At 40.5% G+C, this 23,139-nt stretch overlaps 2 protein-coding genes across 7 annotated transcripts in view; one reads left to right on the top strand and one right to left on the bottom strand.

Moving 5' to 3' along the window:
- Nucleotides 1-6,565, bottom strand: part of znf408 (zinc finger protein 408) — a 49,082-nt gene extending 42,517 nt beyond the window's left edge. For 3 of the 6 annotated variants that reach the window (XM_059975449.1, XM_059975452.1, XM_059975448.1), the window contains exons 1-2: nt 6,420-6,565; nt 5,960-6,319 (exon numbers count right to left, since the gene is read on the bottom strand). The gene's annotated coding sequence lies outside the window, so the exon portion shown is untranslated. Of the gene's footprint in view, nt 1-3,674; nt 6,320-6,419 lie in introns of all 6 variants that reach the window. The other 3 variants (XM_059975451.1, XM_059975453.1, XM_059975447.1) reach the window with 2 other exon arrangements.
- Nucleotides 6,566-6,571: 6 nt separating this feature from the next.
- Nucleotides 6,572-23,139, top strand: part of LOC132397121 (uncharacterized) — a 98,974-nt gene continuing 82,406 nt past the window's right edge. The window contains exon 1 of the mRNA XM_059975446.1: nt 6,572-6,846. The gene's annotated coding sequence lies outside the window, so the exon portion shown is untranslated. The remainder of the gene's footprint in view (nt 6,847-23,139) is intronic.

The raw sequence follows: 23,139 nt of genomic DNA, 5'->3' as shown, positions 1-23,139 counted from the left end.
GCAGCACTGGGGCTCCACAGGGGACTGTCCTGTCTCCCTTTCTCTTCACCATCTACACCTCAGACTTCAACTACTGCAGAGTCTTGCCATCTTCAGAAGTTTTCTGATGACTCTGCCATAGTTGGATGCATCAGCAAGGGAGATGAGGCTGAATACAGGGTGATGGTGGGAAACTTTGCTATATGGTGCGAGCAGAATCATCTGCAGCTTAACGTGAAAAAGACTAAGGAGCTGGTGGTGGACCTGAGGAGGGCTAAGGCACCGGTGACCCCTGTTTCCATCCAAGGGGTCAGTGTGGACATGGTGGAGGATTACAAATACCTGGGGATACAACTGGACAATAAACTGGACTGGTCAAAGAACACTGAAGCTGTCTACAAGAAGGGTCAGAGTCGTCTCTATTTCCTGAGGAGACTGAGGTCCTTTAACATCTGCCAGACGATGCTGAGAATGTTCTACCAGGCTGTGGTGGCCAGTGCTATCATGTTTGCTGTTGTGTGCTGGAGCAGCAGGCTGAGGGTAGCAGACACCAACAGAATCAACAAACTTATTCGTAAGGCTAGTGATGTGGGGGTGGAACTGGACTCTCTGATGGTGGTGTCTGAAAAGAGGATTCAGTCCAAGTTGCATGCCATCTTAGACAATGTCTCCCATCCACTCTATAATGTACTGGTTAGGTAGGGGAGTACATTCAGCCAGAGACTCATTCCACTGAGATGTAGCACTGAACATCATAGGAAGTCATTCCTGCCTGTGGCCATCAAACTTTACAACTCCTCCCTCGGAGTGTCAGACACCCTGTGCCAATAGGCTGGTCCTGGACTTATTTCCACTTGGCATGATTAACTTATTATTTCATTATTTATGGTTTTACATTGCTATATTTCTTCACTATTCTTGGTTGGTGCGGCTGTAACAAAACCCAATTTCTCTCGGGATCAATAAAGTATGTCTGTCTGAGTAATAGTACAAATTATCGCCCTTGAAGATTATGGAATTGAAAAACTTATCACTCTTCCTAAGAAACCTGGAGCAATAGAATGTGAATTACATAGTACCACAAGTTTAATGAGTCATATTACTAAGATACTTCTAAGAATTTTGATGACAAGAGCTAAAAGTAAGATACAAACTGAATCAGCTACCAGAATGAGCTATGAGTGCAAAAAGATTTGTTTGTTTTATCAACTACACAAAAGCATTTGATAAAGTGAAGCACAGTAAGTTATTTGAAATATTACAGGAAACTCTAGATCTAGATTTGAAAGACCTCCACCTAATCAAAAATCTGTTCTGGGAACAAATTGCCTCTGTAAGAATAGATGGAGAAGTGAGTCAGTTTACGAAAATCAAGAGAGGCGTTACACAAGGGTGTGTTTTCTCTCCTGATTTGTTTAATAAGTACAGTGAAACAATATTTCAAAAATTAAGAGACATCTTGGGAATCAAAGTTGGCGATGAAAGTATTAATAATTTCAGATATGCAGATGACACTGTGTTAATTGCAAATACGAAGGAAGAACTACAAAACTTAATTGGTATAGTTGTTGAAGAAAGTGCAAAAATGGGTCTATCTATTCATAGATTAATTGATATTCTTTGCTAATACAATATGAAGAACCATATGCAATATGTCAGAAAAAAATAAATTATGAAGATCCAATCATTTTTCAGTAGAAGACTGACGCTTATATGAATGCAAAAAATAAATAAAACTGCACCGTCTACTGGTTTTCAATAACCATAATGCTTTCAGTGTGGACTTCCATACTTCTGCTATCCCTGTTTGTGGAACTGGGTCAGTGGGATTAAACTGGTTGATATGACTGATGGAGTTGTGTTAATTATGAAGGAATATTTGTGTCAAAGAAGAAGGGCCATAATTTAAATATCAATTGCAGTATACTGTGTCCCTAGATGATGGGAGAGAAAGGGCAGGTGTCACATCTCTTCCAGTTCTATGGGAAATTGTTATGGATGGGAAGTGGTAGGTGGGAGGGAAGAATGGATCAGGAAATTGCAAAATGAGTAATCTTTTTGAAATACTAAAAGGATATGGGAGTGGAATTTGTACCTGGTGGTGGGACATTGTTGGAGCTGGCAGAAATTACGAAGGATGATCCCTTGAATGCAGAAGCTCGTGGGTTAAGGATCAGGGGAATTCTGTCCAGATTGAGATGGGGAGAGGGCAGAGGTGCAGGAATTAAGGAAATGTTATAGTACTCTGTACACGCTGGTAGAGGGGAAGGTACAGTTCAGGAAGAAAGGTGAGGTTTTGAAGCACCAGTATGAAATGTCTCATCAGTGGAGTAAACGAGATGGAGGAAAAAGGTGAATGGAATGGAGACTTTACAGGAGGGAGGATAAAAAGCATATATGGTCAAGAGTCAAAGGTTACCATCTATTTGTTTGTGGATTACAATTGGTGATCCATTGATCTTCAGGTATTTGCATAAGGACACACAAGCTGCCCTTGGGAACAAAAGACTATTTGTTTTAAGATCTGTGAATCAGGATAAATTTCTTGCTCAAACAATGAAGGTAGATCCTTCCACATGGCCAAACGAGAGACAATGTCTGAGAGCTGAATGTGCTCTGCCCATTCTTTTTGCTTCAGGTTATGTTTTTAACGCAATCTGTACAGCTAGTTGAGAAAATACACTTACTGGCATAACTTGAAATACTGACATTTTTAGAATTCACAGAAGGGCATTGTGTAATGACATATAATGGGGCACAGAGGATGCCCGTCTGTCCCCATGGTCAAACTTGTGCATTGAAACAGTGTTTGGAGCACAGTATTTATAAGTCAATGAAATGCCATGTCCACCTTCCCGTTGCAATGTTTTTGCTATTGTAATAACCAATGTTATAAGAGGGCTTATGTTCCTCCAGCCGTGCACAGCCATCTTTATTTTTCTCCTCCTGACTCCACCCACCGATTGTTGTGCTTGAACTATAGAGTGAGGAAAAAGATTATGTCAAGCACAAGCAGGCTGGATTTAAATTTACTTGCACTGCATTTACTTCGTAGCTACAACCCTACATTCTGCAATGTTTTATTTTCTTTTTACTATCTCAATGTAGTTTTGTATGACAAAGATCTGACTGAATGGTACACAAACAAAACTTTACACTGTATCTCAGTACATGTGACAATAATAAACCAATACCAATAGAAATAATTGGTAATAGGGCATCAAAGGTAGCAGAGTGCTCAGCATTGCTAAGAACCCACCCTCTGTCCCAGAATCTCTTAGCCCTCCTGCGTCAGGCAGAACGTACCATAGTATAAGAAGAAGGACTATTAGGCTGGGTAACAGCTTCTCCCAGGCTGTGAGACTCCTGAATACCCTCCTACCACCCAGTACACAGTATTTATGAGAGTGCCAGTGAATTATACTGTTTTGCACCTTGGTCCCAGAGGAACATTGCTTCATTTAGCTGTATTCATGTGTGCAGTTGAACGACAATAAATTTGAGCTTGAACTTGAAGATGCAGTGAAGACTGATACTGAATTACATTTTCGATTGTTTCTATACAACGTTAAAAAAATTAATGCTCAAGGCTTTTAATAGATCTTGTCACACCTATCAACAATGCTGATTCATTATGAAAATGTTTATTTTGAACTAGGCTTACAGAACTACAAGTCACCAGATGCCAACTTTACCTTCCGGCCCTATTGTTGCACTTCCTATTTCTTCAAGACAAAATTGGCTATCTTATTTTTCAATGTGGCAATAAAAGGAACTCAAAAGGCATGACCCGTATATCCTGCATTCCACATCCTGCACATCAACAGAAAGTGAACAGCGTAGTCAGCTAAAATATACCCTGTCAGATGAAATCCTAAAGCATCCTGGCAACGAGTAACTTTAACCAATTCATTAACAGAATCAGCTTTATTGTCACTGACACACGTTGCAAAATATTGTTTTGCATCAGTAGTGCAGTGCAACATATATAACAATGCTTTATAAATTACAAAAATATAATAAATAAATAATACAAAACCAGAGCTAAATATTGAGGTATGGTCATGGGCTATTCAGAAATCTGATGGCAGAGGGATAGAAGTTGTTCCTAAAATGCTGAGTGTTGGACTTCAGGCTCCTTCACGTCCTCCCTGATGGTAGTAATGAGAAAAGGGTATGTCCTGGGTGGTGGGGGTCCTTTGTGATAGACGCCTTCTTTTTGAGGCATTGCCATTTGAAGATGTCTTAGATGATGGGGAGGCTAGTGCCCATAATGGAGGTGGCTGGGTTTACAACCTTCTGCAGCTTTTTTCCATCCTGTGTTTTGGCCCTTACATGACAGTCTGTGGTGCCACAAGCCAGAATCTTCTTCATCTGTAGCAGTTTGCTAGGCTTTGATGACAGATTGAATTTTGTCTCCTAATGGAATATATCTGCTGGTGTGCCTTCTTCAATATGTTTGGTCTAGGATAAATCATCAAGGATGTTGACACCCAGAAACTTGAAACTGCCCACCCTTTTCTCTGCTAACCCCTCAGCGAGGACTGGTGTGTATTCTTCTGAAGTCCACAATCAATTTCTTGGTCTCACTGATGTTGAGTACAAGGTTGTTGTTGCAACAGAACTCAACCAAGTGATCTAACCCACCCCTGCTCGCATCTTTGTCACCATCTGAGATTCTACCAACAACAGCTGAGTCATTGGCAGATTTATAGATGGCATTTGAACTGTGCCTAGCCACACATTCGTGGGCGTAGAGAGTAAAGAGCAGTCGGCTAAGCACACAACCTTGAGCTGCGCCTGTGTTGATTGTCAGCGAGGAGCAGATGTTATTTCTCACATGACTGTGGTCTTCCGATGAGGAAGTCAAGAATCCAGTTGCAGAGGGAAGTACAGAAGCCCAGGCTTTGAAGCTTGTTGATTAGCACTGAGGGAGTGATTTCTAACTACAGTGCAAATCTGAAAGGCATACAAAAAGTTTTGTCCATAATTATGCAAGATTAAACTGCCTACTTTCCTTTCATACTTGAGAATACATTGTAGGAATACTTTACTGTCCTAGTAGGCTAGGAAGTGCAAGGGCAGTAAGTGGGAAATTGTGACACGAAGGGGAAAGCTTACTGTGATCCTTAGAAGCACAAAGGATATGAGAATGAGTTCATGATATATTTGTGAGGCACAGTGAGAGGGGCACCATGAACAATGGAGTGTGGGCCAGAGAGGGAGAGGACAGGAGGCTCTTTGTGATGTCACCAGATTATAACAGCCTGGTATGAAAGTACCAATGCCCAAGAATGGAAAGGGTTACAGAAAGTGGTGGATACAGGCCAGTCCTTCATAGGCAAAGCCCTCCCCACCATTGTGCACATCTACAAGCAGCAATACCACAAGAAAGCATCCAGCATCAAGGAACCCACTGTCCAGGCCGTGTTCTCTTCTGGCTTGCTGCCATTGGGAAGGATGTACAGGAGCCTGAGGTCCCACACCAGCAAGTTTAAGGACAGTTATTACCCTTCAACCGTCAGACATCTGAAGCAGAGTAGATAACGTCATTCACCTCAATACTGACACGGGAGAGGGCGCAATCACATGAGGCAAGGAAATGCAATGCAATTGGGATGAACGAGGAAGCAATACAGTAAACACAAAGTACACTGCAGATGCTGTGGTCAAATCAACACGTACAAAAACTGGATGAACTCAGCAGGTCGGGCAGCATCTCATTTCAACGGATGCTGCCCAACCTGCCGAGTTTATCCAGCTTTTGTACGTGTTGAAGCAATACAGTAGTTAGTTTGCGAGGAGCAGGCGTTGGAGACCATTTGAAGACATGGGAGATGAAGCGTAAGCTATGAAGGTGGACGAAGCTCGATGGAAAGAGCGTTGGGATCCGTTGAACGATATTAAGAAACGGTTTTAATGTGGGAGTGTGGCATAGGACGGGAGTGTTTTGGGTCAAAATGAATCGAGCACAGGGAACCTGGAGGACGAATGTGAGACCTTTCGAACAAAGGGGCCCGGAGATCGTTCCATCGCGGGGAGTCGGGAAACGGTTCAAACGCCAAGTTGCAGCCAGCGGACAAAGTGCAGAGTGCCAGCGACGGGAGATGCTCAGGATGTCAACATTGGAACAGATGTAGAGTCAGCTGGAGTACGAAGGGTGCGGGACCGGGTGAGAATCTCCCGAATGCTGGCACCCATGTCAGTCACAGCCAGTGTAAGCGGCGTTTTAATAAGGGACGCTAAAAACGTCTCAGAAGTTGCTGAAAATCCGCCTCTGCTGTCAACCAGATCTCCCCGTTCTTATCCTGGCCACTCTTGGTCGTTTTCAAAGCAACGCCTACAAATACAAAATAAATCCCTTCAAAGTTCTGTACATTCACGCCAATTTAAACATTATTTGCAAATTTAAGTATTTATAAGACACCAAAAATAAAAACCTGGCTGTAATTTACTCGGGGTGTAGTTTGTGGCCGAGGACAGCGGCTTGTAGGCGACAGCAGCGCACCGCCAAACTTTACTGTGGAAGTGGTGCCGATCAGAGGTTGTCTGGGGGTCTCGGCTCCTTTCTTCCGCTTCAACTTTTACATGTCATTTCCTGCAACATGGTGGTCAAGGCGAAGAGACGAGCGAGCCTCCCAAAAATATACATGCCGAACACCAGCAAACAACTTCTCCCTCGCCTCTGACGGGTGAAGGCGGCGGCTGGAGTCCGAAGCGACGACCTGGAGCCGACTGAAGCACACCGCGCCGGCAGCTTGGTTTGATGAGAGGAGCGAGGGAAAGAGGGATAAAAAAGTGCCGCAGATTTCAGTTCCGATTGTCTACGTTTTATGTTTTGTATAAAAAAAATAATTATTTCTTGAGGTAAGGGAGCTCCGCTGGCCGAGGCGGCAAATAACGTTAAACGGGCCCGGTGGGAGAGCGGGAGCGCCTGCGGTGTACTGGGACGGGGGGCTGGCGGGAATATCAAAATGCTGCGATCTGTGTTTTATTCTGTCTGTGGGGGGGGACTGAAGTTTTGGCTGATGATTCGGCATTTTGTTGTTGTTGTGTGTTTCCTGAAGAACCTGCTTTAATCAGCGGCGCAGATGGCTGCCCATTTTGTGAACGGTGGGGGGGGGGGGGGAAGAGCGACCCGGGGTCAACCTAACTTGGATGCCGTTTGCGCTCTGATTGCTAGGTGCCCCGACCAATCGGGATGGTGCGGGGGGGGGGCGGGAGGAAGGAAGCGCGAGATGGGCGCTCGGGCTCCGAAACGGAACGCTGCTGATGTCATCGGAGCCCGGCAGAGGAGGCGGGGCCTGATCCCCTCAGGTTTGGTGGCGCAGGCTGTTTTGATGACGTCACCGGCGTGGCTTTCGAGCGGCTTTTGAAAGCCCGCGTCTGCAGGTTTTCGGTCACGGTCGTGTTTACAGTGATTATGAAAGCTCACATTTACAAAATACTATTAATAGTACTGGAGTCGTGCTGATAATATTTAGTGAATGCTGAGGAAGGAAATTTGTACGGTTAATTCAAAATCAATTTCATGTCGTGCTCGAAAGATTTCGTAGCCGGTGAAGCGTAATTTAGTCTTAGAAAACAGAAAAGGGACAACTAGTTTCTGCTCCCCGTAAACGACCCTGGTGATTATCAAATTATTGTTTCTTTGACACATCACTGAAGCAAAAGTTGGTTAGGACATAGAGGATGTTTGTGAATTGGGAAGCCGGGTGGCCGGAAATGAGACGAAGATGTGAGGAACAAACGTGCAGCTGTTTCTTTTTGCCATGTAAGACATCTGCCCAGAATGCCCTCACATTACGGTCAGTAGGTAACACACTGGAAGCTTAACAGCAACCTGTATGGATCAAAATATCCATGAATACCTAACATATCACCTCACCTTATTTTAAAGGTTCCTCATTTTGTTTTCCAAACTATCCTCTACAGTTCAGTATTTAATACTATCATCCCCTCAAAATTAATATCTTTCAAGTTCTTGGCCTCAATACCTTCTTGTGCAATTGGATCCTCAATTTCCTCACTTGCAGACCCCAATCAATTCCAATTGGCAACAACTTCTCCACAATCTCCACCAGCACAGGTGCACCACAAGGCTGTGTTCTTAGCCCTCTGCTCTACCTGCTTTGCATTTATGACTGTGTGGCTGAGCATAGCTCCAGTGCCATTTTTAAGTTTGCTGATGACACTACTGTCGTAGGCTGAATCAAAGGTGGTGGTGAATCAGCATATAGGACGGAGATTGAAAATTTGGCTGAGCGGTGCCACAGCAACAACCTCTCACTCAATGTCAGCGAGACCAATGAGCTGATTATTGACTTGAGGATACTAGAGGTCCATGAGCCAGTGTTCATCAGGGGATCAGAAGTGGAGAGGGTCAGCAACTTTAAATTCTTTGGTATTATCATTTCAGACTATTTGTGCTGGGCCCAGCATGTACGTGAATGCAATTACAAAGAAAGCATGGCAGTACCTCTCCTTCCTTAGAAGTTTGCAAAGATTCACATGGCATCTAATACTCTGACAAACTTCTAAAGATGTGTTGTGAAGAATATATTGACTAGTTGCATCACAGACTGGTATAGAAACACCAATACCCTTGAATGGAAAATCCTATAAAAAGTAGTGGATATGGCCCAGTCCATCATGGGTAAAGCACCCCCCCCCCCTCCATTGAGCTCATCTACATGGAGTGTTGTCACAGGAAAGCAACATCCATCATCCAGGACCCCCACCATCCAGGTCATGCTTCCTTCTCACTGCTGTCATCAGGAAGATGGTACAGGAGCCTCAGGAATCACACTACCAGATTCAGGAACAGTTATTACCCGTAAACCATCAGATTCTTTAACCAATGGGGATAACTTCATTCAACTTCACTTGGCCCATCACTGAACTGTTCCAACAACCTATGGACTCACTTTCTAGGACTCGTCATCTCGTTTTTGATATTTATTTCTTATTTATGTGTTATTACTATTTTTGTCTTTTGTATTTGCTCTATTTGTTGTCTTTAGCACATTGGTTGGTAGTCTGCCCTGTTGGGTGTGGCCTTTCATTGATTCTGTTATGGTTCTTGGATTTACTGAGTATGCCTGCAAGAAAACAAATCTCAGGGTTACATATATATACATCAGTAATAAATTTACTTTGAACTTTGAAAGAAGGTAGACTGCCTCTATTCCCAGACATAACCCTGGTGATTATTATTCTCCATGTGCTGATAGTTAGTCACTAAACTAGAGATTAATTTTGTCTGGAGACTGCTTGTTCCTGTGAAGGAGTTGATGTAGGGGTTGACACTGAAGTATTTTTATCTCTTAGTGTACGTGTAGATTTTGTTTAGGTACTGCATTGTCGGGAGGGGTCAGCTCAGAAAGCACAGGCAATGGAGGAGCACTGGCTGTGTCATTTATTCTTAATGAAGGTTCTGCAGTTGTCTCAGAATCCTGTCCCATTTCTACAACTGGATTTGGATTGGTTTTCAGTGGCCTCAGAAGTGCCTTCTCCAGATGTTGTGGTTATTAGTTTCCACTGTGTATGACACAGGACCAGTTTGTGCCACCACTGTCACAGGTACTTTGTTCCAGAAGTGTAGTTCCAGGCAAATGGAACTTTTGCTGTGAAACTTCTTTACTTAGCTTTAGCATGTCTCTCTGCTTGGGGTTTCTGATCATTTAGCTCAATCTGTTTTGTGTTTGGGAGTCTAAGCAGGTCATGCCGGGTGTGGAGCTGTTTTTTCATCAGTGCAGTGGCTGCAGCCATTTTGATGCTGGCACGATGTTTGCTGCGGTACGTCGGCAAGATCGTGCTAAGATGCTGGTTGAGGGATCCACTTACCACTGATGTCTTGACGGCTTGTTTCATTATTTGTACAAATCATTCAGCAAGGCCATTTGTGTCTAGGTGATATGCTGCTGACTTGATGTGCTGAATACCATTTGCTCCATAAATGCCTTGAACTCTTCAGACAGGAATTGTGGGCCATAGTCACTTACAAGCTGTTGAGAAAGCCCAAAACAGCTAGAGGTGGAACATAGCTCCTCAGTGCATTTTTCAGATGTAGTCCTCTTCATGATGGCAACCTTGGGCCATTTGTGTATGTCCACTATGACCAAGAATACATGGCTTTCTGCTGGTCCTTCAAAATCCATGTGAGTCCTCTGCCTTGGTCCTCAGGTCATTCCCATGGATGCAAAGGAGCATTTCTCACTCACTGAAAACGTGGGCATGCTTTGGCCTTCTCTTCAGTGGTTATATCCAGTTCTGGCCACCAGAAGTAGCTGCATGCAATTTCTTCCATGTGTACTATACCAGTGTCCTGCATGAAGCACTTGCTTTTTTAATGGTGGAGGAATGACAACACGATAGCCCCATAGTAAGCATTCTGCTTAGACTATGAGCTCCTTCCATCGATCCTGGTAAGGTTTCTATCTATGGTTGGCTCTCCTTTCCATTCACAAGTTACCATGTCCACCACTTTAGATAGCACAGGCTCAGTACGTGTGTGCTTCTGGACTTGCATGACAGTTATCAGAGCTGCAGATAAAAGAATAAAAGTTTGAATAAAAGTTACTTGAAGTAAAAGATCTCTTTTGGGGATTGCTCTAGAGCTGTAACTGCTAAGGGAAGTCTGGATAGTTCATCAACATTCAAATTGTGCTCTGACCTCCTGTACTTTATATGTACTGACATGCATATAGTAACAGAGCCCAGTGTTGCATTGGACTAACAGTCAGGGAAGGAATGCTCACATGTGGACCAAAAATTGATGTCAAGGGTCATTGTCAACCAAAGAGGGAATGATGGAATTTCTTAACTCCAAAGACATAGTGACTTACTGTTCTGCTCAATGTCCTTGATGCAAAAACAATTGGACACACTTCACCTGACAGCATGACATGTGAGATAACTGCCTCCACACCATAGAATGATGTGTCGTAAGCCAACTGTATGGACAATGACAGGTAAAAGCCTCTTCACAGCAATCTGTCCACTGCCATTGTGTTGATTTATTAAAAATTAATAAAGTGATTTCAGCATGCTAGATCGATTAGGAACAAAGTTTGCATAGTATGATAGTAGTTCTAAGAAAGATCTTAATTATCTTGCATACATTCTGTGGTGATGGAGCCTCCATGATTACCGTCACCTTTGGTGCCTTGTGAAGCCCTGAGTTGTTGATCATTTGGCCCAAATATTCAGTCAAAGGTTGAAAGAACTCACATTTATCCTTCCAGACTCTTAAGCCCATATTCCTTCAGTCTCTATAGTAGAGAATTCAAGTTTTGTAGATGCTCATACACATATTTCCCAGTAATGAGTAAGTCATCCAAATAGCATTGCACTCCTGTCAACCCAATCAGGATCTGGTCCATTGCTCGTTGAAAAGTTGTGGGAGCTGAGGTGATGCCAAACAGAAGCCTTCAGTACCTGAATATTCCTTTGTGAGTCACTGTGGTCAATAGGTCCTGTGACCCTGGCTCTACATGCACCTTCAAGTATACTTGACACAGGTTAGTCTTGCTAAATGTTTGTCCTCTGGCCAATCCTGAAATAAGGTTATCAATGAGGAGAAGAGGGTATTGTTCAGTTGTAAGAACCCAGTTAATGATTACCTTGAACTCTCCGCAAAACCTTACTGACCCATCTCCTTATATGATAGGAACCAGTGGAGTTGCCCATTTACATATACACAATGGTTCTAATATCTTAGTCTGGACCAGTCTTTCTAATTCAGCCTCTGTGGTGGGTTTGAGGGCATATGGAACAGGTCTTGTCTTAAGACATTTGGATATTGTGTTGAGTTTAACAGCCAGCTTTACAGTGATTCCTTTCATACTGTCTAGTTCTCTATTGAATACTTCTACATTTTTTTTCAATACGTCTTGTAGACCAGTGCTTCCACCAATCAAGTGCATTTTGTGCCAGCTGAGTTTGAGCTGCTCCAACCATGAGTGGTTCAGAAGTGCTGGATAACTCCCTTTAACACTATATAGTGGAAGTTTCTCTCTCAGTTTGTTAATCTCTGCTGTAACTGATATTACTCCCCTCACTGGAACAACCTCACCAGTGTAAGTCTTTAAAGTCAACCTTGCCCCCTCTGGGGTGAGATGCTGCAATTTCTCCTTATAAACTTTTTCTGACACCTCAGATACTGCAGCACCCATGTCCATCTGCATCCTTAATATGGCCCTAACCAACAGTGGAGTTACCCAAAAGCTGTCTTTCTGTCCTGAAGCAGATAAAGCATGCAAAGCTTCTTCAAACACAGAGTGAGAGTCACTCAGTCTGTCCTCTGTATCCTCCATCTTGATCATATGTTTCTTTTCGTTTTTCCAACAGTTATTTTTCTTTATTCCAATCTTTTTGGTTGGCAGTGTCTTTTTACTTTTACAGGAACATTCATTATTTCCCTGTTTGCCATAGTTTTGGCAATCTGAATCCCCTATTCCAGCACTCCAGCATTTTATTTTGCTATTCCTATTTTGCTACAACATAGATGCAATTAGGTGTCTTATTCTTAAAGTCAGTAGAAACTTCATGAACTTGGGAAGGTGCGCTTAATAGTTGTGCTTCTTTAGCTGCCATCTCAGTAGGTGTACTAAACTCAGTTGCCTTCTGTAATGTTTGTCTGTCTCCTATAAGCAAACATTTCTGAATTGCCTCACTACATTACACATATGAGTACCATGTAATGTATCATTCAGCGACTGCCCAAAAAATCATAGTGTTCAGACAATTGCTTCAGCACCACCACAAACTGAAAAATAGACTCAACTTCCTCTGGATTCATTTAATGAATTCTAAACCTCTTAGCAATAATCAAAGGTTTAGGTGAATAGTGGTCCTTTAAGACATTAACTATGTCCTCATAAGGCTTATCGTCAGGCTTAGCAAGTTGCAAAGGTGCATAATAAATTAAAAGTTTTTGTACCCATCAGTCAGGTTGAATACGAATATCATCTGAAATTTGATTTTCTAGTGCAAAATATTCAAATCTTTCAGAAGATGAACTCCATTGCTCTGTTTAGTCATATGGCCCTATATTTCCAAACATTGTCACCATTTTCAAACACAATCACGTTCCAGAAAAGTTAAATAGTCTTTTATGCCTCTCTCCTTCTCTTATATATTTTATTTAACAATCCCATTCTCTCCCCTTGGATTCTTCACTCACCATGCTTCCTACAGTTGTTTTCACATGGCATGCAGCGTCTTCTTTCTACTCACCCACATAACACAGCACTACGCTCCCAGCGTTGCACACGGACTTTGCTTATTGAAGGAATCAAAACAATAAATATCACATGAGGATTTGTCACTTCGCCATCAGTTGCTATGTTTGTGGTACTGGCAAACTGGGCGGCAGTGAATAACAAACACGAGAGACAGAAAGGTGAGGAACAAACAGCAGCTGTTTATTTTGCTCATAAGTTATCTACTCAGAACGCCCTCTCACATTATGTTCAGTATATAATGCACAGGGAAGCTTGACAGCAACCCGCAAGGGTCAAAATATACATGAATACATATCAAGGACACTTGCTCACCTTCAGGGTTTCTTTTGTAGTATGAGTATCAGCAAAATAGAGTGAAATCTAATTTCTCCATATCAAGAACAACATATCACACTGTAGAATAGAAATGAGTTCATTCTTCAAACCATTTAGTGCAAAAAGAACTGGCAAGTCACCCGCTAGATATGTTACCATAATTCACACTTTCGCACTACTGATGTGCCTGACTTGCGGAGTATTTCGAATATTTTCTGTTTTTATAAATAAAAAAATGTCTGGAACAAATATAAACAGGAACTACACCATGATAATCTGGAATTATTAAACCCACTCCCCTTTTGTCCTATTTCTTACTCTGGCCTCTTACCTCTTCTCTTGACCTACCTATCCCCTGGTGCCCCACCTTTTTCCTTTTCTCCCATGATCCACTCTCCTATCAGATTGCTTCTTCTCTAGCCCTTTACTTCTCCCAACTGCTTGGCTTCACCTATCACTTTAGCTAGTCCTCTTTCCCCTCCCCCCACTTTTTATTTTGGCATCTTCCCCCTTCCTTTCCAGACTTGAAGAAGGGTCTTAGTTGAAATGGCGAATGTTTGTTCATTTTCATAGTTGCTGCCTGATCTGCTGAGATCCTCCAGTCTTTTTTGTGTGTTGCTCTGGATTTCCAGCATCTACAGAATTCTTTCTTTGTGTTGTCTAGAAGTTTGTCGAATGTTGATTTTGGAGCTTATGTTGTATTTCACTGGAACTGGAGGTTAAGGAAAGGGGAATTTTGGATGGGACAGAGAATTAAATTGATGTTTGAAATTAGTTTGGGATCATGCTTGTGGAATGAATGGATGTATTTGCAAAGCAGTCACTCAACTTGTGTTTGTTCTTCTTTGGGTGGAGGAAATTGCATTCAGCTGCGAGTACAGTTACAGTATGCTAAGTTAAAATAATATAATTAGATCTCTGTTTTACTGGAAAGAATATTTGGAGCCTCAGGCAGTGGATAGAGAGAAGATAAATTGCCAGTTGCTGTATCTCTTCCACTTAAAATGTGAAGCTTTCAATTGGAAATGAAGAGGATTTTGCGAGCATTGAACATGGGAATCACAGAGGGCACAGTCACTTCAGAATGCTGAAAAGGAGATCAGTATTTTATAGTGACGAGACAGTAGTGGTGCTGGAAATCTGCTTAAGGTGGAGACTAATAGAAAGACATGAGAACCCTGTTATGATTCTTTGGAGGAAAATGAAGAGATGAACTGTCTATATTATGGAAGGGATTCTCTGAAGTTGCAGATGATGAAATTGTAAAAACAAATTTGACTGATGAACTGGAATGTGGAGTATATTGCTTATGGAAAGCAATGTGAGAGAAAGTATAGTTGAGGTTACAGTAGATATGAAGAACCTGAGGTTACAAGAGATATCAGTTGTCAGCTTATTCTCTGAATGAAGCAGCCTGTATGACTGCCATCCCATTCAATACCCTAAGCATAAACTCTCAACATCACTGGTAGTATTACACAGTCATTACTTGCATAGAGAGTGGCTTGTAAGAACAGAATCATCTATAATTTCCTTGCAAGTTTCATACCCTCATTGGTCTAATTATTGGAACCTCTTATCTACTTTCACCGGGGAACCCTAGTAGTTCAAGAATTAAGGTCAGGGTTAATTGCTGGCCTACCAGCGATGCCCAATTCTAGTAAATTAATTTAGACAAAGAAAAGAAAGGAAGATTAAGAGAGACTACATGAAGATGGAGGAATAGAAGAAACTGGTAACAAAGCTGAATGGATTCTTTTAGTTCAGGGGAAGAGGAAGTAGTGGTACTGATATGGTTATCAACGTACACCACAACAAGCTTAATGAAATGTTTGATTTGGATGTTAGATAACAGCATGGTGTAGTCTGACAGAAATGACAGGAAGCTGGATGAGAGTGAATGAGTGGAGCAGGCAATTCATGTCATAACATCAGTTAACAATGTAAAGATCTGGAGTTGGATTAGGCCTGTGGATAGTGAATTCTGACAATGCAAGGAAAATATCCACCTCATGTTGACCTTGAAAGCGTTGAAGTTAAATGCAAGGAGATGAAGCAACTTATCGTTAGAGAGAGGGCATTCTGAATAAATAACACTAGTGAGAATGAGTTGAAAAATGGGGGTTAACAGATTAACAGGAAGCGGAGAAGGACCCAGTAACTGTTGCCAAATCTGAGATGTTGATGCTTGCCACCTTTGAACCTGAAAATGAAAAAAATTATTCTTGTTAAAGTGAGAGGAAGGTATCAGTTACCTGCATTATGTGGAAATATTTTTTAAAGTCAGTCAGCATTTCAAATAAATGATGCTGTAATGTTATAGTTGTGCAATACCTTACCTCAGTAACTATATTTTTCTAGTACATACATGGTGCACTGCATTTGGTAGCTCCAACAGTTTCTGGCTCTGCTGCAGCAAAAGTCTGGAATTGGGTTCGCAGCTGGCGACCTCAAAAGTGGACCGGGACAGATGATTCGTGCCATTCTGGTGCTGTGGAAACTGCAATATTGCAATTTAGACAAAGCACTAAATATAAATTGAAAACCAAAAGATATCATAACTAATATAAATTAAAATAACAAATTATGCAGGATCTTTTAAAAAATGAGATGTTATAATGCAAGAGGTATGCAAATGATTGTGTACTCAAGACCTTGCTTGGCTGGCTTGAGTAATACCAACCCTGACAGAAACTTCATTTTTCATTTTTCAATCTTTTATTGACTTTCAAATAAAGAATATACAAATACAAATCGAAAGAGTTTAACAAGTAGATAATATAAAAGACATATAAACAGCAATATTAAAGACAAAAAGCATATAATATCAAACTCAAATAGGTAGTATATTATGCTGTTATATATAATGGTCAGAGAGAAATTACAACTCATAGCAATCGTAAAAAAAAATTGGAAATTTTATTGATAGAGAAAGAAAAACCCCTCTAACTAAACTAGAACAAAAAAGAGAGAAAGAAAAAAAAAGATTGGGCAGTCCAGTGGGTCTTTCCCTTTTTTTAGAATCAATGAAATTAGTGCTTCATAAGAAGTTTTAGGAAGGTTCCCAGAAGATGTAGAATCAGTGAATGTTTGATGAAGATGTGGTATAAGTGTTTCGTGGAAGGTCTTATAAAATTCTACCGTAAAACCATCAGGTCCCGGAGCTTTACCTAATTGCATAGAGGATATAGCCTTGGCTATCTCCTCTTGTTTAATAGGTGCATCTAACATATCAGCATCTTGAATTGAAATTTGAGGTATGTTTAACCTTTGCAAAAATCTATTCATAGTGATATTACTGTCACAGAATTCAGATTTATAAAGATTAGAATAAAAGTCCATAAATATCTTATTAATTTCAGAAGGATCTAAAGTTTCTGTTCTATCTGGTCGGCGAATTTTTAAAATCTATCTTCTGACCATCCCAGCCTTTAACTGACCTGCTAAAAGTTTAGCAGATTTTTCCCCATGTATATAAAATAAACTTTTAGATTTAAAAATTTGCTGTTCGATGGGAAAGGTCAGAAGTAAATCACACTGTCATTGAAGTTCGACCTTTTCTTTATATAGGTCTTCAGTAGGTTTAACTGAATACGCTTTATCTATCTGTTTAATTTTATTAATAAGCACTGACAATTCCGCTTTAGTTTTCTTTCTCAAGGCTGCTGAATATGAGATTATCTGTCCCCTAAGAAAAGATTTCAAGGTGTCCCGTATAATCAGATTTGACATTCCTTCAGTTGTATTAAATTCAAAAAATATAGAAATTTGCTCCTTAATAAAATTAACAAAAGCTGTATCCTGTAACAAAACGGGGTTCAATCTCCACTGAGATTTTCAAAATTCTATCCGGGAGCTTAAGGGTTAACTTTAAAGGTGCGTGATCTGAAAGCGCAATGATGTCATACGCACATTCAACAACGGAGTTTAACAGACGTGTATCTAAAAAAAAGTAATCAATTCGGGAAAAGTTGTGAAAAAAAGGAGAAATCTTTATCATTGGGGTATTTATATCAAATATCGACAAGGCCATATTCTAATAAAAAAGAGTTAATACAAGCTGCCGCTTTGTTAGGAAGCGACGGATTGGTTGATGACCTGTCAATTGCTGGATTTAAGCAACAGTTAAAGTCACCACCCATGATCAGTTTATATTCATTGAGATTCGGTAACTCTGAAAAAAGTTTCTTAAAAAATCAGAATTATCTGCATTAGGTGCGTACACACACACCAGAGCTACCTTTTGCTCACATAATAAACCAGTAACAATTAAATATCTTCCAATCAAATCAGTAGTAGTATTAAGGTGTACAAAAGGAGTTTTGGGACTAAGAAATATAGAAACGCCTCTTGTTTTACTACCTGACAGTGAGCGAAAAAGAGGTCCTTCCCAAAAGCGAAAAATTCTATCCCCATCCTGTTTTCGTATATGATTTTCTTGCGCAAAAATAATATCAGCATTAAGCATTTCTTAAAAATCTTTTTACGCTTAATGGGATGATTGACACCGTTCCAATTCCAAGATATTATATTAATTTTATTAACATCCATGTTTAAAATTGAGTTTAATATTATTTAAAAGAAATGTTACACAACTACAGATTAAACCAAAAGGCGCGGATACAACCAGGAGTGACTCATTTACGAAAGAGAAATCCATCAAAAGAACTGCCCAATCAAGAAAAAAAACTACTCTAATAGACCCCTCTCCCTCCCCCCACCCAGTAGATACAAAGGAAGGAACCAATAGGCTGGTCCCGTGCTAACTAATCACCTTTGACCCTGTTCTCCAACTTGCAGCTCCATAGATAAAAAAAAGCAAAAATCCCACGGAAAATAGCCATAATAAAAGGCACAAACAGAATTCAACTACTATAATGTTGTGTCTAACATTAATAAAAACATAATCAACAACTGCCATCTTAGAATCAGCTAAAGTAGCTTAAACACATATTCAAAAGAAAGAATAAATCCGAGCAAATAATGTTACAAAAAATATTCTTTATCTCGAAAAATAAAAATAAATGAATATATGTATATAACAGACCTAAAACTATAAGTATTGAAACAAATAAAAAAATAAAAAGATTAATACACAACAGGTCCTACATAGACCACTAAAGTACAATACTATAAAGGTTCCCTACAAAACAGTTATATATGTATTAATTATTAATAAGGTAAAAAAAATTAAATCGACCACGTCCCATACCAGAGAGTGAAAAGGTATAAGATGTACTTAACTCAAAAGCTCCATAAACAACTCATACAGCAGATACTTCAAAATTGGCTATTGAATAATCGATGTAACTTTAATATTTTATTCAGTAGGCTTAACTTTAAAGTTTTTAATATACTCCCATCCCTTTTGAGGATAGTAGATTCTCAATAGTTGAGATTTTTCAGGAAAAATTATCAGCTTTGCTGGAAAGCGAAGGGAGGGATTTAAATCTAATTTATACATTTCACTCATAACTTCTCGATATTTCTTTCGGCAAAGATTTCGGGGGGATAATCTTCAACTATACAAATGTGTGTTGAATTAAAGAGTAATTTCTGTTTCTTTCTGGCTTCTCGAAGAATAGCTTCTTTAGTCGTGTAATAATGCAAAGAAAGTACAATTGCTCGAGGACGTAATTCGACTGAACGGCGAGAGAATGGAATTCTGAAGGCTCTGTCGATTAAGGGGCTAGTTTCAAGGGTCTCATTGAAAAGTGAATACAGCATATCTGAAAAGAATTTTAACAGATCGCCAGCTTCAGTATTTTCAGGCAGTCCCAGGATACGCAGATTCCTCCGACGCCCTCTACTATCTAAATCAACCATTCTTTTCTTCGTTTTAGATAGTTCCGAGGTAATTTCATTGATTTTCTTTTCCATCAAAGATATCTTCATTTCTTGATCTTTAATAGTTTGCTTGAATAAATCATGCTCGCTCTCGATTCGGGTTGTAGTCTGCTGGTGTTTGAAGTTGAGAATCCAAGTTTTTCAGCGAGTCTTGAGTTGTAGAAATAGCTTTTTTGAGCTTCCCGTTTGAACCGGTCAGCTTATCAATTTTAATATTAAGCAATCCGAATTCCGACTTTATGTCTTATATTGAAGAAAATATTCCCGCTAGTGTAACAGGTTCCTCCGTTTTCTTGGTTTGTTCCGTTTGCTCCATTTCGGGGAACGTCTTGCCGCTTCTTAATTCAATACCACAACGACTTTTTTCGGCCATTGTAATTAAGTCATAAAATCCTTAAGTAGAAATAATAAATCCTTCAGTAGAAGTAGTGAGTCATTAGAACTAAAAGGGATCTGTTAGTGGGATATCAAATATATTAAAAGAGAGAGAGCCGACCTACTCCATATGCTGCAAAGATGGAGAAATTGACAGAAACTTCATCCATAGCCAGAGTCTCGGTCCTAATGCATGCTGACCTCAAGGTGGTTGCAGAGGATATGAGATCTTTATCCAGCTCCATATGGATTGTGTATTTGCTAAGAAGGTCTAGGAAGGAATGAATTAGCCTTTATTGATGTTCATCCTGAGCAGTGTGTAACACAGGACTCTGCTCTGCAGGATGTTCCCAGGGACCCGTTCCACATGAATGTTACATATTACCACCAAGGTGCAGGGTTGTAAAGTATAGTATAATTTGCAGTAAAGTATAATTTGCAGGAAAACGTGTAGGCTCAAGAGCCTATATGGAGAAATTTAATAATCTGTTTTAGTGACCTTAATTGATTCGTAAATACTAGAGAGGACTCAACCTGGTCTTTGCAGATCATGCGGTTTAATCTTCCTGTGAAGAGAGTTGTCTGGAAATTTCTGGTGCGCCTCTGCCTCTGAGGGCATCATAGTTAATGTTTACTCTTGTTCATAGATGCTGCCTGACCTGCTGAGTTTCTCCAGCATTTTGTGTGTGTTGCATTAGACTCTTGGCCTACTGATACTCCCAGCTGCAGCCAGTAATGACAGGCTTCTGACTAATAGCCAACAATTTGCTCTTGGCTTGGGCATACAGAGTATATCCTTCTTCCCTTTTCTTCCGTTCCCCATTCTGGCCTCTTACCTCTTCCCCTCATCTACCTATCACTCCCCCCCCCCCCCCCCCATGCAGCTCCTTTTTCCCTTTCTCCAGTGGTCCACTCTCCTCTTCTGTCAGATTCTTCCTTCTCCAGTCCTTTACCTATCCCCCCCACCTGACTTCACCTATCACCTTTTGGCTATTCTTCCAACCCATCCCACTGCTTTTTTTATTTTGGTGTCTTCCTCCTTTGTTTCCAGTCCTGACGAAGTGTTTTGCCTAAAACATCAACCATTTATTCATTTTCATAGATTCTGCCTGATCTGCTGCGTTCCTCCAGCATTTTGCGTGCATTGCTAAGGATTTGTGATACAGAAAATTGTGTAGCAGATTGTATGGGTTCAGTTTTGACTTCTATTGTTGTCTGCAAGCAGTTTATACATTTATCATTTCTTGGAGACTTCAGCTTTCCTCACATGTAAATCCTCTCAAGGGAATTGAGTCTGCTATATCTCATGCATAATTCTTATGATTGTTTCTCAAATTAATTATTTAATTTCTTAACAAAACATTTATTTTATATTGTTAATCTGATTTTGTGCACTAGGAGCAATTTGAAGGAATATCCAGCGTGTCTGCAAGTTAGGAGCAGGAATTATCAATGTAGGCCCTTAAGCCTGCTGAAATTCAATTGCAGATAATCTGATTGTAGCTTCAACTCTGCGTTTCCATGTTCTCTGTAATTTTTCTGTCCCTTGTTTATCTGTCTTTACCACCATAATATACCACAGAAAGGGAATTCTAAAGGTTCATAACTTTTTTAGAGAAAAGAAATAGCATACTCTGTCTTTTGTGGTCTTATTTTAAAAAGTCCTACAAATTAAAACTTCCACTCCACAACAATCTGTTAAAATTCCTCAGTGTCATACTGTAAATATTAATTGTTTTAATTCATATTCCACTAAACTCCAGTGATTGTAAGCTAGTCTGTGTAAATTCTCCTCCTCGGATAATGAGTTAATTTCAGGTATTAGGTTCGTGAAAATTCCTAGAACATTCATAGTGCTCCAGATTAGATCTCATACTTTGCATTACTGAAACATTTCCTCCCTGGTTTTCAATCTGTTAGATTGTTTTAAATATTTGCTTTACTGGATTGTAGCCTTTTGTGTATAATGCTGTAGGACCCAATATTTGGGTCTGAGATCTGAGAGCTCTGTGATCTCTTGCCATTTAGGAAAAATTCTTGATTTAAAAGAGAAGTTCTGCCAAGAGGGGAATTTCATATTTTCTCACATTATATTCTATTTGCTAGACTTCTGTCCCTACCTGTGGCCTCTTATTATGTCAGCTTTGCGATTTCTTTCCTATCCCTTTGGTGCCTATTTCTGGATCAGCTGGTATAGTGTAAAAAGTCAAGGCCCCAACTCTTATTCCTGTGGCATACCATTTGTTATTTTTTCCTGCTGTTTCTTGTTTGCTATCTAAATTAAAGTCCACAATGCTACAACCTATACCATGAGCTTTTATTTTCCCCAATAATCTTTTCTCTAAAAGTGATTAAGTACAAAAATGGGCTTTTGACACAGTGACTCTGGGCCGATTATCAATGACATAGTTTCACTGATCCTACATTAATCCCATTTTGATCCTCCCCATATCATTGCCAATTACCCCCAGGTTAAATCTCTCACTTATGTATTTAGGATAATTTATAGTATCCAACCTACCAATTTAAGATATGAGATTAAACTGGAGCACCTGGAGCTCAATGCCTTTTATGCTCGCTCTGAAAGGGAGAATAAAACCACAGCTATGAGGTCCCTGCAGTATCCAGTGACTCTGCGATCTCGGCTTTCAAGAGTGTGTACCCTCACAAGGTAGTAGGGCCTGATAGAGTACCTGGTAAGGCTCTGAAAAACTGTGCCAACCAACTGGTGGGAGTATTCAAAAGCATTTTCACTCTCTCACTGCTACAGTCAGAAATTCTCACCTGCTTAAAAAGGGCAACAATTTTGCCAGTGCCCAAGAAGAGCAGTGTGAGCTGCCTCAACGACTATCCAGTAGTGCTGACATCTACGGTGATGAAATACTTTAAGGAGTCAGCAAGAATCAACACTTGTCTCAGGAAGGATCTAGACCCACTGCAATTTGCCTATTGCCACAATAGGTCTACAGCAGACACGATCTCATTGGCTCTTTATGCAGCCTTGGATCACCCAGACAATGCAAATACCTATGTCAAGATGCTGTTTATTGACTATAGCTCAGCATTTAACACCATCATTCCTACAGTCCTGATAGAAAAGCTACAGAACCTAGGCCTCCGTACCTCCCTCTGTAACTGGATCCTCGACTTCTTAACCAGAAGACAGCAATCTCTATGTTTTGGAAATAACACCTCCACCTTGCTGACAGTTAACACCGATGCTCCACTGGGATGTGTGCTTAGCCCACTGCTCTACTCTCTATACCCATGATTGTGTGGCTAGGTATAGCTTAGATGCCATCTATAAATTTGCTGATGATACTACCATTGTTGGCAGAACTTCAGATGCTGACAAAAGTTTGTACAGGAGCGAGAT

Source organism: Hypanus sabinus, chromosome 7 (genome assembly GCF_030144855.1).
Source record: "Hypanus sabinus isolate sHypSab1 chromosome 7, sHypSab1.hap1, whole genome shotgun sequence".
NCBI classification, from domain to species: Eukaryota; Metazoa; Chordata; class Chondrichthyes; order Myliobatiformes; family Dasyatidae; genus Hypanus; species Hypanus sabinus.
Note: the sequence above shows the minus strand (reverse complement) of the source record. Positions and strands in the feature narration are given on the sequence as shown.